The sequence below is a fragment of the Haemaphysalis longicornis genome, unplaced genomic scaffold, assembly GCF_048455015.1.
Source record: "Haemaphysalis longicornis isolate Haplotype H1 unplaced genomic scaffold, Haemaphysalis longicornis Haplotype H1 scaffold_13, whole genome shotgun sequence".
NCBI lineage: Eukaryota > Metazoa > Arthropoda > Arachnida > Ixodida > Ixodidae > Haemaphysalis > Haemaphysalis longicornis.
Genome location: NW_027526233.1, coordinates 13,740,338 through 13,759,483, shown reverse-complemented (window position 1 = coordinate 13,759,483; position 19,146 = coordinate 13,740,338).

Sequence of the window (19,146 nt, the reverse complement as noted above, 5' to 3'; positions counted from 1 at the left end):
CCTATTATAGAACGAGCCCTAGCGTTCATTGGTTTTATGCGTCTGTAGAGATAACATGCGTCCGTTGTGTCGGCCGAGGCAGGTGGTGAGCTGGGCTTTGACGTGACGTCTCTGTGGCAATGTTGGCAAAGTTGCAAGGAAATCTCTCGCCACTCACAAGGCAGCTATCTCCACCCTCTTTTAAAATTTTTCGTTCTGGGATCTTTTGTCGTTCGCCGCGCTGACGCATACACTCTAAACTTTTCCGGTATGCCAATCGATCACTTAAGCAATAATACACGGCCGTGTGAACCACCCAGAGCCCTTCTTCACAACGTTACGATGTTTTTGAGACGCTAGGTCTGTATGAGGACCCCCCTTGTGTTTGAAAAGTGCAGTGGTTTGGAGACACAGATCCGGAAAAGTGATTACAGAAAAACGACGGCCCACCGAACGTACTGACCTATATGCAAGTGATCTCGGTGACATTCACGGCTCGTCTTAATTTTTGAGCTCAGGGGTGTGATGAATGGACTGATCCTTTCTGTTATCAATTAAAAAAGACGTTTGATTGTTTTCAATTGCCAGCTATGCAATTCCTTTACGTAGCATCACCGTCGGCTCGCACCCCGCATATCATTTTGCTATCATGTAACTGAAAATCGAAACCATAAGGTGGCGTAGCGGGTGATCACATCATCTTGCAGTATTGCTTTTGTCCGTCAATCAATTCCTTGGGACTCATTTTTCTTCCATTCTTTGTTTATGATATTTTTTTCTCCTTCTCTATTTTCTTTCATGTTTGGGTGATCGCGGGCCAGTGCCCAGAAAATCGGCTATACTTATTTCCGATAGCCGCAGATTGTATCAGGTATACCTTGTGTGAAAGATACCGTTTCCCTTGATCTGTCAGCCTGGTGGTATCGCGACCCTTTGCTTTCTCTGTAGGCAGCGTCAGTGGGGAGAGGCGAGCTCTGAGGATTGACAAACTGTCGCGGGAAACATGGGGCAGACGCATATAAAATAAGGAACGTAAACAGTGAGATCAAGCTGTGAGAATAACGGATGATGGTCTGCAATCTTTCCTGTAGATATCACCATATAGTGAACAATGGTGGACCTGTATTTAAGAACTTCCAGCGCCAGCAGTGGTAAAAGGATAACACGTTGCAGGCTATAGTAAACGCATAATCGTCTTGGAACTGGTTTCGGCATCGTTCTCGTTTGAAGTCTAATATTCTAAATGCTCACAGAACTGGATGTAGCCACGTACACAAGAAGGAAAGATGGAGGAACCGGGTTTATTAAGGACGAGCTTGTGTCCAACGCGACAACAGATGCCATCGTGGCGCTCACGCTCCGAAGTCTTGCTCATAGTTCTCTTGCAATGCACACACCCCATCGAGTGGAGGCTTTGGAGTCGGCAACAGTGTTACCACTCCTAGAAAGCCTGGTTTAATAACGGCCACTCAAAATTTCGTCGCCGAGTCTATCGCCGCTTGCACTCTAAATTCCATTCCAAAATCCCTCCACCTCTCCAATGAAGTTTATGGCGGCATTATGAAAACAAGACACTGCATGACGTTGTTCGAGTGCTTACGATCCCTAGATATCGTCACCCCATAGTATTCAAACATTAAAGCACAAATCATTTCAGTTGTTGTTAGTTCTTTGTTGTTTCTGTTCATTTATGTATCATTGTGTATGGAGTTGCTTGTGTTGCTGCCATTTCTTTATGAGCCTGCCTCACACCTACACCTGCACCATCAACGATCACCAGTTGTAGATTTTTGGTCTTGTTCTCCCCGTATTATTACCCCACAGGATGCCTTTAACGGTATCATAAATGATAATAGATGATGATTACCACCTTGTCCGCCGCAATTATCCCCTAAAACTCCACAACTCACCTAGTCACAAGAACGTGCCTGGCAGCTTCTCCAAACCCACACTCCCTTGCAGGGCGGTACATCATCACATTCATCTGTCCCTGTACCCATCACGTAACTTCCCCACATGTAGTATCTGTGACACGATATCCCAATCCACATGTGGGTGTCCTCTTGACCCTTTCCCTTCAAAACCTCTGACTAGCAGACGGAGGGAGTGCTGGGTAGCTCAGTCACAGAAGTACACGTCTTACTCTTGGACAGAGCTGCAGCGGTCGCCGCCGGACTCGCACCGCAGCCACCCCGCTTTTCAGAGAAGCTCCTCTAAGCGATTCTAGCTCAATAAAAGGTTTATCGCGCTCTCTTTTCAGTCCGCGCTGTCTGCGCGCGTGCTCACGTGGGCCATTGCCACTCGAAGATCTTGCGGAGCCCCCTCCGAAGCTACAGGCACCCTATCAGGCGGCTAGGTGAGCACGTGTTTCTACGAACCCTACTGTGTCAGGCGCATGGGTAAATATAACACGGTAGAGGAAATTATTTTACGAATTCACAATTTGCCCACTGTGACCATGTGCATGTAGCTATCACATGGGTTTCCACAAGAAGTACTGCAACTTTTCATCATTGTAGGTTTTGACTGTTCATTGCAACTCCGTGCTGTTTTACGCAGGCTGTTGGCGATACACAGCGCCGACTGTTGAACGAAGTCCGAAACGTACAAAGCGCACTGCTTCTAGGAGGGTTTTAAAAAACAAAGAAGTACTCAAGAATTTGGCAGCTGGAAAATTCATGGTACTATAACACACAATCCTGAAACTAGTGGACCGACACGTGTTTGGACAACTCCGAAGAAGGATCTCTAAGAGGGTTTAAAAAAAACAGAGGTACACAAGAATTCGGCAGCTGGAAAATTCATGGTACCGTAACACGCAATCCTGAAACTAGACACCACCAAGTTATCCTGGTTAGAGAATCACGGTAGAATAAGTGGGGCGTTGTTGAGTCAGCCGTGAATTTTTCTAAGCCTTGTAGTAATACCAACACCGAAGCCCGTGAAGTCTTGCAGTAACATCAGCCCCGACGCCGGTTAATTTGTAGCAGCAGCTCCAGCGGCAACGCTTGATAGAGCGTCGCCCCTCGCGCGGACGTGCCAGAGCACAATGCATGGGTCTCGCTCCGTTCTGCTATGAATAGAATCGGTGCTATCTCGCCGGGCAACAGTCGTCCTGTCTTAGGCTTATTTTCTGCACTTGAAATCGCGCCGCACAACATAAACGCCTATTCCTCTCCTCTTAAACCTGTTAGGGTCACTTTGGTTTACGTTGTGGGATGAAAGGCCGTTGAATAGACTTCCAAGAGGCAATTAAAAGGTAATTTGTTACAAAGGCAAATTAATCACCAAATATTATCAGGCATCTACAGTCGCGTCCACTTATAACGGTACGGTTTATAACAATATATCGGATATAACGATGAACAGCTATGGCACCGTCAACTTTTGTATTCTTTCTATGGTAAAATGAACGCTTATTACAATTCTCCAGTGCCACGATATCGGATATAACGATTAAATCGGGTGATATTGTGCACCAAAAGTGCAACAGTGACGACTCTAATGACGCAATTGGGCCGCCTACTCAGGTGGTGTCTTCGTAGGAGGCCCAATGCGTGACACAGTCCCTCGAGGACTTTGTTTCCTCCAAGGACATTTAACTCGGCTGGGTGAACCACCTATAGATGCTCTTGGAAAAGATTTGCTTCACACGCAGCGAACAAAGGTGACCAACTGTGGCTTCTTTTCCTCAAGTAAGCAGTAGTACGGCCTTGCTTGCATGCGGATAAAATGTTTTGAGCTCTGTTCCGTCTTTTTATTTCGCAACCCGCTTATAACAATTATCGGTTATAGCGATGGGATTTCCTTTGCACTCAGGTATTGTTCTAAGCCGACTAGACTGTATATCAGAAAAGCTTTCCTCGTTCCACTAGCATGCTCCATACAAACCCCCTAGTGGTACTTAATGCTTCCACAGTCATAGATACGTGGAACGCGATCACGCAAACTTGAACAAAATGACGCGAAAAGCGCGTTTTCTTTCCATCTAAGTCAAATTGACACGTGACTTAAGTACAGCATTACGGATGAGAAACGCGGCTTTCGAAATATACCAATACAGTTACATCGATAAACCTCCACGAACGCCATTTTTTGTTTTTGCATGTTCGGTTAAATTTTTGTGTTCATATTTCAATTGTTCTTGACTGTACGTCCATGCCAACACAATGTTCCTCCAAAATATCAGTCACAAAACGCACAAGAAAAGGTTCCAACGCTAGAATCATTAGGAGGAAACCGCCACCCCGCCGTCTTTCTGGGCGTGTCCCTTTTTTATGCTGTGGGAAACACGGAGTCCTGGTGCGTCCCCCATTCCTCACCGCGCGCAGCCGAGGCGAGGGGGGAAGACTCCCTCTCTCCCGTCGTCAGATGCGTCACTCGCGCCGCGGCGCTGGCGTGTCGTGGCGCGGCGATCGTTGTCACGTGACCGGTTCTTGGGGGCCCCGGTGGGCCGGTCTCGGCGCGCGGGACGAAGGAAGGGCCTCTTGGGTTTCAGCGGGCAACGAGGAGAGACGTAAGTACCGGAGACCCGGCTTCCCCACCTTCCTTTGTCTACCCCCTTGCCCCTGCCTCCTGATCCTCGCCGGACGGCTGGGTCTGGACGAGCGAGAGTCGGCTACGTATTTGGTGGAACGCCAATAAACGAGAGTTTGGCCGTTTCGTTGTGTTTGTGTGTTCCTTGCTGCTCTCTGCCGCTAGGCCGGTCGGCGGTTCGTGGCGGAGTTCAGCCGAGCTAGCCTTGCGGCCGGAACACTGGTCCCCACATTTTTGGCGCACCAACGTGGGACTCGTCTTCAGTCGAATTAGAGGTTCGCTAGCTCGAAAGGAACATGGCACATGACTATGAGTTGGCAGATTTGATGCTGTTGGCCGACCTTTGTGGTCATGCCCGGGAGCCCCCGCGATGCCCTGCATCAACAGCGTCCCCCGCAGCCGCCGACGCGGCTCGGGTCCCCCTTCTCCACGTCCCTTACGCAACCGCAGCCGCGGCTTGCGGAGCAACGGGAATCCCGGAAGGCTCCGGATTCCACGAGCGCTCTTCGTCAGGCGACGCCGCGCGTTCAGACTCCAGGTGCCGGGCCTACGCAGACGCGGAAGCCCCAAACAGCGCGCCTCTCATGCCAGTCGGCTCGCAGACGCCCGTAAGCGGAGAAATGTCTGCCGACGCAGCTTCCATCGCGAACGCTCTCGCAAGCGCTATGCGGCAGGCGTTGCAGGCGGCGCGCTCACCCGAGCCCAGGGTGCAGCTACCAGTGCCGACGTACAGCGGTTACGGCGATCAGTCGAGCGCCAACGCTTTCCTGCTGGCTTTGAGCCGTTAGGAGCAGGCGACCGGCATCAGCGAGAGCGCGGTGCTGCGCAGAGTCCTGCCCGCAGCCCTAGTCGACCAGGCCGCCCGGTGGTATCGGATGATAGGCCATACGGCGCGCACGATGGACGACTTTCGAACGATGTTCAGGGAAGAATTCCTGCCCATCGACTACCTACCAAGAATGCGTAGGGAGTTGGAAATGCGCACGCAAGCCCCGGATGAATCGCTCGTCGAGTACGTTCATGCGATGCAGGAACTTTACGAGTACGCCGACCCACATGCCCCGAGCTCGGAGCGGGTCGATCGAGTCGTCAGGCAATGCCACCCCACCTTTGCCTTGTACTTGAGGAACTGCAGTTGTAGGGACCTCAATGAGCTGGCGGCCGAAGCTCGCCGCGTGCAAGCAGCAGTCGCGGCTGCACGCGCGTATCGGCCACCGCCGCCTCCGGTGGAAACACTTGAACTAAGCTGTGCTTGGCGCGGCGGTACGGGCAGCGGACGGGCCGAGCCCGGCTCTACGTTGATGCCCAGCCAGCGAGAGACGCTCGATCGTGGGGCCAGAGCCCTGGACCCCTACTCGTATGGGTTGCGCTACGCGGAGGCGATACGGCCGGATTCCCTGCCAGCCCCGCGCGCAGAGCACAGAGCAAACCGGTTGAACGATCGGCCGGCGAACGCGCGCCCAGTCGGGCGTCCCTATACGGGATCGGCGCTGCCGCAGTTGCCTGCACCCGCTCACAACTCGCTCCCGGAGAACCGTATGCGGCGAGCCGAACGCGGAGCGCCCGAGCAGCCTCAATCATCGCGTCACGCAGCACGGAGCCCCGTCCGCTGCTACAAATGTCGCCAGGTCGGTCACATTGCGCGATTCTGCCCAGTCGAGCAGGGAAACGGGCTCAGCCGTCGGTGAGCCCACCGGCGGCGGATCGAAGCGCCCGAGAGGCAAGCATCGCCACCACTCCCGCCGCGCAGAGTCGGAGTCCCGACAAATGTGCCGGCGCCCTTTCTCGACCTCGCCATCGCGGGGCGAGAGTTTAAGGCACTGCTGGACACCGGGGCAAGCACTTCACTAATAGGGGACGAGGCCGTTTCCCATCTCGAGCGCAAAGCCATTCGGCTGCGCGCGCGGAAGTTGCCGCTTCAGCTGGCGTGTGGTGATGCAACATCAGGCGGTGACGTACGCCTCGTCGTGCGCTGGGGCCAGCGTGTGCGGCGAATGCGTTTCGTTCACTTGCCCGGACTCACGGTCTCAGTCATTTTGGGAAGAGACTTCATGTCCAAGACTGAGCTTGTCGTCGACATCGGCAACGAAGGCTATCGGGAGAACCCGTTTTCGCCGCTCAAACCGTTCGCCGAGCCGCCGCTCGCAGCGAGACCTCTAAGGGAGCAGATGGGGAGAGACTTCATGCCCAAGACTGGGCCTGTCGTCGACATGGGCAACGGAGGCAATCGGGAGAACCCGCTTTCGCCGCTCAAACCGCTCGCCGAGGCGCCGTTTGCAGCGAGACCGCTGAGCTGGCAGGCGGCCGAAACGTCCCACTCCCCAGCACAGAGAGAAGCAGTCGTTTCTGGCGCAGCCGGTAGCCGGCGCGCGCAACAACCTTCGAGCCCGGTAGTAGTTGCCGCCGGGGCTGATTTCTCCTGCGCCGCACGCTCTCCATCCCTAGGCCGGGACGAGAAATTGCGCGCACTCCTAGCAGACGCTAGTGAGCTGACAGCGGCGCAGCGTGACCGCGTCTTGTCGTTGTTAGGCGACTTCGGCGAGATATTCACTGAGGAAGCAGGTTGCAGGAAGTTGGTGCAGCACTGCATAGACCCCGGCGATGCTCAACCATGGAAATGCAACCCCCGCCCCGTCAGCCCCGCCAAACGGCAGGCAAATGACCAGGCGCCGGAGGAACTGCTGAAAGCAGGCATTATCCGCCGTTCGACGAGTCCTTGGGGGTTCCCAGTGGTGCTCGTTCGAAAGAAAGACGGTAGCTGGCGTTTATGCGTGGACTACCGGCGGCTGAATGCGGTCACGAAAAAGGATGCGTACCCCTTCCCGAGCGTAGGCGAGATCGTCGCGAATCTTGGTGGCGCGAAGTATTTCTCTATACTGGACGCCAGCAAGGGGTACCTTCAGGTCGAGATGCGTCCCGGCGATGAATGCAAGACTGCGTTCACTTGCCATCGGGGGCTGTACGAGTTCGTACGCATGCCCTTCGGTTTGTGCGGGAGTCCCAGCACATTCCAACGCTTGATCGACCGGGTGCTCGGTGAGGCAAAGTGGCAGCACGCCCTCGCCTATTTAGACGACATCGTCGTCTACTCCCGAACCTTCGAAGAGCACTCTGCCACCTGAAAGACGTCCTAGGAAAACTCCGGGCGGCTGGCATCACCATCAATCCTGCCATGGCGCAAATATGCAGCGCTCAGATGAGCCTGCTCGGCTATCGGATCGAACGCGGACAGGCGTCCCCCGATCCCGAGAAACTTCGGGTGATCTTGGAGTTTCCCACGCCGAAGGATGTCGCCGGAGTCCGGCGCTTCCTAGGGATGATCGGCTACTACCGCCAGTTTATCCCCGCTTGCGTGCGCCTGCAAGCACCCTTGACAAGACTGTTGAGGAAATCCGCCCCTTGGGAGTGGGGAGAGGAGCAGGAACGCAGCCTACGCCAGCTGGCGGAAGCTGTCGCAGACACTGCATCGCTGAAACTGCCGGATCTGAACAGGCCGTTCGTTATCCAGACGGATGCGAGTGACCTCGGCGTAGGGACAGTTCTCCTCCAGGCGGACGGAGAACAACTGCGACCCGTGGCTTTTGCGAGCCGTGCGCTGACACCGGCAGAGCGAAACTACTCGGTCACCGAGGAGTGTCTGGCCATAATCTACGCACTTCGCAAGTTTGAGATGTACGTAGAGGGGGTCAAATTCACGATCGAGACCGATCACATGGCCCTGACATGGCTTTCCCGCTTCCGCGAGCCCTGCGGGAGGCTCGCGCGATGGGCCCTGACATTGCAACGCTTCGAGTACGAAGTACGCTATCGCAAAGGTGCCTCGAACGTGGTTGCCGACGCGCTGTCACGGGCGCCGGTAAACGACACCCAACCGGCCGGAGAAGCTGAGGAGGATGCGGAGAACGCATCGCGCTCCTCCCGCGCATCGCGCGGGAGGACCGCGATGCGCGGGACTTCCCGTGCACCGAACGCTCAGCGCACGTGCACCTCGTTCGGGGGAAGACTTCCTCTCGAGGTTGCGTTCAGACGGGAGGAGCTACTCGAGGCTCAGCAGGAGGACTTGTTTTGTCGGGAGGTGATCGCCAGTCTTAGTGAAAAGATGGGCCCTCAGGCAAATCGAACACCGGACAATGACGGGCGCCGGGAAGCTGCTGGTATTGCGGCTGGCGCGAGCTCTCATCTCATGCAGCTGGTATAGCTGGGAGTGAGCTGGAGAGTTACCTGCTTGACGCCGACGGGGCTCTGCTGAAGTACGTGCCTGGCAAAAACGACTCAGACGAGTTTTTTAAGGCCGTAATCCCGCGCAAGCTCAGGTGTGCTGTTTTGCAGCATTATCACGACGCAGACGGTCACGGTAGAGCGCGAAAGACATGGCGGAAGCTTTGTCGGTATGCTACCTGGCCCGGCATGAAGGCACAAGTATGTAGTTACGTACGCACATGCCACGTCTGCCAAGAGCGCAAACGGCGAGGCGGTAAGGCGCCGGGCTTGCTACAGCCTATCGTGAGCACAAAGCCATGGGAGATCCTGGCGTGCGATCTGATGGGCCCGCTGCCGCGCAGCAAGAGAGGGTACAAGTTTGTACTCGTGGTGACATGCCACTTCAGTGGGATCGCTGAATTCTATCCGCTGCGCAAAGCGACAGCACAGGAGATCCTGCAAAAGCTGTCCGAAGTGTTCTGTCACTACGGATTCCCGGAGCGGCTGATTACCGACAACGCCACGTATTTCACATCAAGACTGTTTCGTGAAGCGTGTGCGGTCATGGGGGTGAGGCTGCAAACCACATCGTGCTATCATCCCCAGTCGAACGTGACGGAGCGCCGCAATCGTGACGTGAAGCCACTGCTCGGAGCATATGCCAGACGGCAAAAAGACTGGGACGAGCACTTGAGCTCAATCTCCTTCGCTCTGCGCACAAGCGTGAATCGCTGTACGGGTTTCACGCCAGCGTTCCTGATGTTCGGCAGAGAGCTGAATATTCCGACGGATACGGTTCTGGCCCGACGGCCGAACGGAGTCCCCGCGAAAGCAGCAGACGCGGCTTACGCACGGCGCTTGCGCGAGCGGTTGGCGGACGCCATCAAGGAGGCAAACCGCAGTCGCGGTAAGGCCAGGGCCGACCAGAAGCCGGCCTATGACCGAGCTCATCGAGACGTGGCGTACCAGGTGGGCGACACTGTCTTGAAACGGAACCACGCGCTAAGCGACGCTAGCGCGGGGTTCGCGGCCGGTCTCGCACCCCGATGGGTCGGACCGTTCGTGGTTGCCGAGAAGCTCTCGCGGCTTAACTACTACCTGAGAGACCCGATTTCGGGTCGAATCAGCGGCCCCATTCACGTGGGCGAGCTGAAGCAGTACTTTCAGAGGAAAGATACTGCTGACGCTCCAACCTCGGGCGCGCGAGACCGCGAGCTCGAGGGAGGCGCGGAGGGAAGACTCCCGACGCACCGGTACAACACCCGCCATCGGCGAGTCAGCCGACTGGGCGAGGCAGCAGCTCCGGCGGGCTGAGACCGGCACGCCCGAGGGGAGATGCGCCGCTTCCTCGGATGACGATAGATGGCGCACCCTGCACGTGGCCTACCGAAAGTTCCCTAGCGGAGGTTCGAGTGGCCACCGTCATTGGGCGGGCCGCTCCCGCGGGCCCTTTCGCATCCTGCCGGCACCCAGGGAGCATGTCGTCCCCCGCTCGTTCCGAAGCCTCCGGCGGCCAGCGCCGTCATGGCCGCGCACCCCACCACGGTGAGCGACGAGGCGCGGGCGGCTCGCGGCGGCACGGCCCGCGGCGGTACGGGAGAACACCTGCGGCCCCGGCGCCCTACCTGAACGAGCCCCGACAGGCACGGCGGGACCTGCATGGCGGCCTGCCGCCGCCGGCGGCGGAGATTCGGCGGCCGCGGCCGCCTCGCACGGTGGCGACCTGGGTCTCCCAGGCGGGCAACGAGCCGCTGCGCGGATACTTCTCGGCAGCGGCCTGGAGCGGCCACGTCCAGTGCGAGGTGGGCCTACCGTTGGACCGGGTGCCCCAGGTGTTCCGGGGCCGAAAGTTGGCGGACCACGGCGACGCGTTCCCGGGCGGCGTGGCGACTCCTGACCCGGGGGCCCACTACTGCGCCATTTGCGGCCTCCTCGTGGTGGCGGCCGAGTACCATGAGACGTCGGAGCGGCACAAGGCCGTCGCGGAGGCCGCCAAGGCGGCCAGGGTGGCGGCGGTGGGACCACGGCATGCACCGGCTGCGGCTTCGGCGGCCGCCGCACTTGACGTGGACACCGTGCGGGCCCGCATGCGGGCCGATCCGGCGTTTGCGGCCGCCATCTTGGCTTTGGCGGCCGCGGAGGCCGGCGGTCCTGCCGGCTTTGCGGCGGCGGTGGCAGCGGTGTCGGCCGGCGACCAGGGACCGGGAGGTGCCTTCGCTGCCGGGGTGGCGTCGCCGTCGGCCAGGGCCGCGGAATCGAGCCCCATGGACGCTGATGGTCCGGTTGGCCGGGGCGCGGCTGTCGACCTCCTGGGCCCGACGGCGGAGCCTCTAGTCGCCGGGTTCGCTCCCCCGCCGGCGGAGCCGAACCTCGCCACGCAAGATTCGCCGGCCTTCCTCAAGATGTTGGACGATTTCTCGCGGCGCTAGGCGGTGAGACCACCGCCGGCCGGAACCCTCGGGTCCGAGGGGCTTCGGTCAAAGGGGGGAGGTATGTGGGAAACCGAGAGTCCTGGTGCGTTCCCCATTCCTCCCCGCGCGCAGCCGAGGCGAGGGGGGAAGACTCCCTCTCTCCCCTCGGCAGATGCGTCGCTCGCGCCGCGGCGCTGGCGTGTCGTGGCGCGGCGATCGTTGTCACGTGACCGGTTCTTCGGGGCCCCGGTGGGCCGGTCTCGGCGCGCGGGACGAAGGAAGGGCCTCTTGGGTTCCAGCGGGCAACGAGGAGAGACGTGAGTACCGGAGATCCGGCTTCCCCACCTTCCTTTGTCTACCCCCTTGCGCCTGCCTCCTGATCCTCGCCGGACAACTCGGTCGGGACGAGGGAGAGTCGGCTACGTTATTTGGTGGAACGCCAATAAACGAGAGTTTGGCCGTTTCGTTGTGTTTGTGTGTTCCTTGCTGCTCTCTGCCGCTACGCCGGTCGGCGGTCCGTGGCGGAGTTCAGCCGAGCTAGCCTTGCGGCCGGAACCCTGGTACCCACAAGGCTTATTCGCGCTATGTTCTCGAAGATGATACAATGTCGTAAATTAGTGTGAATTTGTCTTGGCGTGGGGGTCCCTAGGCAAACCAATTTCAATTGTAACCTAGTGGGCTCAAAACACCTGCTAGACACCGCGGAAGGTATTGTGCATTACTGTTGGGACATCTTCAATCATGCAAAGAACGGCCACCTGTGCCCCGAGATTACCCAGAAAGCATAACATTTCAAAATCATCCGGCATAGTCAATTCTTCCACTCATACGCACATCTATACCAAAATTAGCAAGCGAAGGCTGCCTTTATTTCTCCCAAGTTCTGTATAACATGTGAACTTGAAAGTAAATATCGAATTTGCGGGATCGTATGAAAAGCTACATTTACATCTTTATCGTAAATTAAGATTTGCATACTTCTTTAAAAGTCGTCAGCCGAATTCAAAAGCAAAGAGTACCGATTTTATTAGGTAGTAAGTAACAGTACTAAGAAGCCCCGGAGAATGTGAACCTCAATTCACCTTATTTCACAGCTTGATATTAGGAATTCAAGCGCTGAAAAAACTATTTTTACTGCTGCACTGAAGTATAGCAAGCCAAGCAAAGGAAACAAAATTTTTGACGAACCTCAAAACGCCACACCCCAGTGGCCGCCTCATTGCACCATCGTGCGCGTGCCGTCTAAAACGACAGTAAAATTGTTTGCAACAATGCCTTTGAGGTTTCCAGTTACAACGGCGCAAGTTAGCAGTCCGGCCTTCACGCTTCGAAAACTGTGCATGTCAACGCTTAGCGTGAAGAGTCTCTTGTTAATGAAAAGCTGGCGTTGTTGGTGGCGCTTACCGTGGGCGAAAAAATTGCCCTGAGCTAAAAATCTTGTTGCGCCAACCTTCGTCCCCCACCGATTAGTGTGCGATCTGGAGCAGAACGTTTGGCCCGGTCGCAGGTGCGGCAAGAGGTACTTTGACATCAGTACTAACGTGTGATGCAAGGTAGCATGTGCGATGAACCTTGACACACGTGTGCCGAATGCGCTGCTGTATTTGTGTACCTGAACCGCTAGACAATGTGCCTTATCGCAGAGTACCAAAACAGCGTCGCATTCCGCGCCTACTCGTCTTCTAATATTTTCCTTTAAAGCAAAATCTCTATCCTACCGCCACAGTCGATAAACCTACTGAACTATCAGTACTAGACCTATGGCACTGAGGACCCCGTCTGAATGCCGATGGCGCTAAGCCCGGCCCTTAGGATTCTTATTGGCTTCCCCTCCTTCTGAGACATTGAGTTTCTTGAACAAGCTTGCGCCTTGTACGGCGGAATCGACCCGTCTGTGCAGAGGAGCACCTAAATGTAGATGTGCTGAGTTATCTGATGTTGTCACCACAGGAAGCAAACAGCTCTTAGTTCTTAATGCGTCGACTTCTTTAGCTACTGCACGCACATTTGCGCTCATGGTCCTGGTCGATGAACTCTCAAACACGCGTTCATGGCGCCACATTCGCAGTTCTGCAGTAATAAAATAAAAATCGCGGGCCATCTGCAATAACGTGAAACCTTGGGAGGGGCAACAACTGTAGTGTGTAAGTGTAATAAAAGATTTCAAGTTTCTCGCTTGCCCCACGGCGCGTGCGGATCGGGCGCCGGAGAAGCGGTGGTGGGAGGTGCAACCGCACGCTTGCTTTGGCGGTGGCGCCTTGTCTTGCCTTGAACCAGAGTTCAGCAGTTAAATGCACGGCCAGGTTAGAGCGGCGGCGCGCTGTGTGGTAACGGAATTCGCAGCAGCGGTGAGAAGAATTCAGACCAGTCTCGACGTACAGTTTCGCCACACTACGCATGGGGGCTGCGCGAGACTAGCCCAGCCTGGCCCTTGTTTTCTGTCATTTGAAGCCGTTTTACGCGGGCGCGGGCTGTCTCCGCACCGTTCGTGCTTAGGCGATTTAACAGCGATTCTGTCAAAGAAGACTATGGTAGCTCTGTTATATTATTGCAGGCAAAACTGCACGCTGTACGCCAGGGCTTCTAGGAAATTTTTGACTGGGTTCGCAAAGCCAGACACAGATGCTGACCGTTTAGTCGTCATCATTGGCGGGTTTGCGGGTGCGCCTTAGAGGGGCAGTGGCTGGAGGTTTTTTTACAGGAATTAGGACGATGTTCCGCTAGACGATAATACTAATATGTATAATAATTACATTATTATATTAAAACTGAAATCTTGTTGCTTAATAATTGATAATACTATTAGTAAAAATAATGTATTATTCGGGATTTCATACGCTACGAGGGACTGCCGATGGGCCTTTCCTGCCAATGCGCTATTACGCTAATTATTGCAATATGTTAATGTAGCAAATAGGGTTTAGCGGCCTTTACATTCTCATACAATTAGTTGAATAGAATAAGAAAGCAATTAATCGATCGCGTTCATTTAGGAAAAAAGTACTTAAAAAGGTACCATTTTCAAGGATTCATTTGATTACATTGTCGATGATACTTAATAGTGGTCGGTCTATGGAATCTATGTTACCTCGTTCAGTTTCGTAGTACAAAACGTTCCTTCACAATTACCGGCAGGAGGAAGTTCCTTCACTTTTCGACACTTGCAGAATTAACAGGCGTTCCCGTTTACTACAGGAAGCGAATGCGAATTAAAATCCCGGGTCATCTCCACTAACGGGAAACCTGGGGAGGGCGAAGCGTGCAGGGCAGTGACCTTACCGTTTTTGCCAACGGAGATGACACCGTTGTGGGGTAGAGGTATACAGCTTTGCAGTAAAAGTATCTTGTCTTTGAAGCACGAACCTGTCTAGAGCGAGGCGTAAATGAGTGTCCCGGCGTTTATTTGTATGCTTTACGCATCGCTCCAGCTCGACTTGTAAACGAGTGTTGCGGTGTTTTTATAGTACGCATTACGGTCTAGCGCGAGGCGTAAGCGAGTTACGCGGCGTTCTATTGCCGTGACCACATGTTGTTGTTGTTGTTGTTCCTTGATAATATTGGCGCATACCCAACCAGGGGATCGGCCACACATCAGTCGTTAATAAGAATGAGATTACTGCCTAGGTGGAGGATTCAAAGAAAATTAGAAAAATTTGGAAGCTTTTGTTTTCTTGTGTTGGAGGAATTGAGTTTGGAATTTGCTCAATATTGAAACAAAAAAAGGAAATAAATAAATAAATAACTAAATAAAGAAAAATAAGAAGAACAAGGAGAAGAAGAAGAAGAAGAAGAAAGGGAAAGGAGGAGAATAATAAAAAAAAATATTCAGAAATTAATGCTTTTGGAGGGCTCAGGTGAGGTGCCAGAATAAAATGCGAATTAGATTGTAAATCTTTTGGAATTTTCTATGAAGCGCAGAAGAGCAGAACAAACATCCCGGCGGCAATATCCCGTATCTGAACCCCCAAATGATAAGAGAGCCGGCTGTATGATAAGAGAGCCAAATGATAAGACAATCTGTAATTATAAGTGGAGACGACACCGATATGTCAAGCTTTCGTAGTGCCAAGACAATTGCCAAGAATTCCGCATAGAATATAGGGATATAATCCAGCAGACGAACCGAAAAGTACCAATTTAGGGAAGGGGAAACTGTACCTATTCTGGATTTTTCGTGTCGTTGAGAAGCATCTGTATATATGATAGTACCTTGCTGAATTGAGGCCACATGATCTTGCAGGATACTATTGAGCAATCGGGCAGGTAGCATTTTAGCGTTTTGAGGAAAGATGTTCCGGAAGTTGACGGTTATCGTATGACCCCTATCAAGAGGTGGAAGTATGTTATTGAGCGCAACCCCTAATGGAGACACCAAGCTTTGTGCTAGAGTAACTTGCGGTCGATAGGACCTGGGCCACTGGGCCGCTAAAAACACAGCTGGCTCAGCTACAAAGATAAATTGTGCCCTGTTCACCCCCGCGCAATAGGCTCTCAGGAAAGTATCCACAGTGTGTATTCGAAATCGGTGTATCAGAGGGGGAACTCGGGCTTCCAAATAAAGGAACGCATTAGATGCGTTTTTAGGTAGCCCTAAACAGCAGCGAAGAGACTGGCGTTCCAGAAGAACTAGGCGATGGATCTTATACGTAGCAGCACCCGAGAATAGAACACACCCGAACTCTAAAATAGACCGCACGTACATACGGTATATCATCAGAAAAGATTCACGGCGCATTCCCCTCTTTCTATGGCTGAGGCGCCTCAACATGCCCACAGCACGTGCTCCTTTAGTAGCTATACGCTCTATATGTGGACTCCAGTCAAGCTGGCTGGTGTATACTACCCCAAGGTATTTTAAAGAATCAACCTGGGGTATGATGTACTGATGGTAACAGAGAGTTATATTAAAGGAAAAATTGGACTGAAAAGCTAGCACAGAGCATTTCCTGGCATTTATAGTGAGAGAGATGCTGTCTAGCCAGGAATCTAAAGTATTCAGATACTACTGGATTAATGCATACAGTTCGTGTATGTCAGAATCAGACGAGAAAAGCGCGATATCGTCGGCATAAACATAGGTCTGGACACCCGAAACCAAAGGGACCGAGCTTAACAGGATATTAAAAAGAACCGGCGAAAGGACAGCTCCCTGTGGTACACCTCTTTTCTGCCGGTGCCGAGAGAAACAAACGTTACCCCTCACACACCAGAACTGCGTGTCCTTTAGGAATTAACACAGCCATGCTATAATGTATCTAGGGAAATTTAATTTCTCTAAGCGAGACAATACCACCGGGTACTCCACGCTGTCGTATGCTTTTGCTATATCCGAGGTCACTAGAGCCGCAACCTGTTTATATCGACGGGCAAGTTTTATACTACTTTCAAGGTCGATGTGGGCACTCCAAATAGAACAACCTGGGCCAAATTCAATTTGACTTGGGCTGTGGATATTATACTCAGACAAAAATTCCAGAATTCAGTGAAGCAATATCCGCTCAATTAGTTTTACTACGTTAGAAGTCAGAGAGATAGGCCTGCTATTATCAACAGCGAGGCCCTGACCAACATTCTTCGGTATAGGAAGTGTTTATCTAACCGCCACCCATCGGGAATCCATGCATTCCTGAGTTAATAATTAATCATACCCAGCAAGTCATCCGGTGCCTGATCGTATAGTAGTTTTACCATTTCAGTAGTAATATGATCCGGACCAGGGGCCGCAGCTGGCATTTTCGACATAGCATCAAAAAGCTCCGCATGCGTAATTTCTACGAAGTCCTCTACCACTATAAATGGAGGAGACGAGGTAGCTAGAGAAGACGAAAAACGAATTGGCAGACCCCTAGCAATCAGCTCTAGAGACTCGGAGATTTCACTGGAAGATAATACTATAGAGTCTGAATTTTCAGATTGGGCAACCGCTTTCCTTGACCGAAGAAATCGAAAAAGGGCCCGCTTATTAGTGGGTTCAGAAAGAATTGAGCAGCGGTGACAGTCGTAGATCTGTTTGGCATTAGAAACTGCTCGTTTGAACATCGCGGAATGATGCTTATAATTGCTCCAGTTCAGCGGGCAATGGTTAATGCAAAGCTTCTTCCAGGCTGCCTTCCTGCGTCTAAAGCAGCGTGTACATTCTTCATTCCACCACATGAGACGAACGACGACTACGACAACAACGACGAAAACAAGAGATGCGAACAGCCCCAGCCCCTAAAAGGCTTCGCCCCTCAAATTTCGTCGAGGTAAGCGACAAGCACCGCAGCCTTTTTTGCAAAGGGGGCGAGTTCAAGAAAGGAGGATTTCTACATGCCATCCTTCCAAGGGACCCAGTTCATGGTTGGCACGTTGCTCGCATCGTCTTAAACCAATTACCTGAATAAAAAAATCTCTAGCGTCTTGAACATTATACGAATAATGGGACGGTTAATCGACTAAACGCCCACGTCTAGTAATACGAAAGTCTTGGCTGCTACTTATAATTAGAGGCCGGATTTTTAGGCACTAAAAAAGCACGTTTTAGGCGCCAAAAATAGGCAGCAAAAACAACGTTTTAGGCACTAAAAAGAATAAAATAGGCGCAATAAATTTTTAGATAAATGCTAATAATTTCAAGTGAAGACGTGAGCGAACTGTAAGCACGACAGGAAATCCAAAAATGTCGTTGCTATGAGGCCACAATGGCAGTAACAGTTCAATTCAATTCAATTCAATTCTTTATTTTTCTCTCATTACAAGTTCTATACATTGACCTTAGACGTGGAATTGCCCCGTAATACCTCTGGGCTAATGGCGCTCAATTGGCTTAGTTTCACAAGCGCATTGCTTACATACATGTTCAGATGCGAAGGTCACTCAAGCGTCGCATATTGTGAAACAGGCCGGAGAAACAATACTTGAAATATTGTAATACTGATTTATAAAAGCGCAAAGTTATGTCTGCCTGACGCAATTAAATTACAATAAAGCAAGAAAATAATAAATGCAAGATAGACAAGGTTTGTTAAGAAATTAACATGTTGTTACGTGAGAACTTACGTACAAACTTTGCCAATTTTCTACATGTACCATAATTATACAGGCAAGACCTTTCAAAACTGCCAAATACACATACGCTCATTCGAAATATAAATATTAGGAATTGTATTTGGACAGAACGCGGAACCTAGTTTAAGAATCACTATTAAAATTATAGAAACAGTAGGTAACTACCAGCATCTCCAGATTTCCGGGTTCAAAATTGTGCCTCTTGTCGCTGAGAATGAGTTTGTGCGCGGAGAACGAACGCTCGACGTCGACAGATGTGATTGGTGCGTACTTATACTTGGGAAGATTCGATGGGTTAATTGATACTGGGATCCTACAGTGCTCACCAGCAAGGACTTCTGAAGCTTCTTTAAGGACAGAAAACCCCTTGTTTTTGTCCAAGACCGATTGCAGCTTCGCACGTGCCTTTTCGGCGACGGGTCCTTCGGGAACGGTGGCGATTCTTTCCTGTGCGTGGAGAATTAGCGCAACGTTCGTAACAAGAGTTTCTCCCGCACTTTCAAGTTTTTTGATAGAATCCGCTAAGAACGTGAAGTTGGCGCCAAGGTACACGGAACTCCTGGAAGGCTATTCACGGAGAGGACAGCTTGAGCCTTTGTGACTGCAACACTCTCGTCAATTGGAAGGCCGTTGATCACGGCCTTGATGTCCGAAAAGTAGCAGTTGTAGTACTCAACAGCTTCTAGCCACGTTCCCCATCGTGTGACGACGGGTTCTGGCGGAAGGGGCACATCAGGCAGCATCTCCTTGAAGACGCGCGCGCGAGAGGGTGCCTTCAGGAACGCGGCCTTGGCTGAACCAATACGCTCGTTGACGTCAGTGAAGTGCTTCCTCAGTTCCTCGCAAACACGATGAAGCGCATGCGCTAGGCAGGTGACATGGAGCATCTGCGGGTAGAAGGCCTTCAGGAGATGAGCGGCCTTGTGCATGTAGGCTGCTGCGTCTGTGTAGTGCAACAGAACCTTGGAGGCCT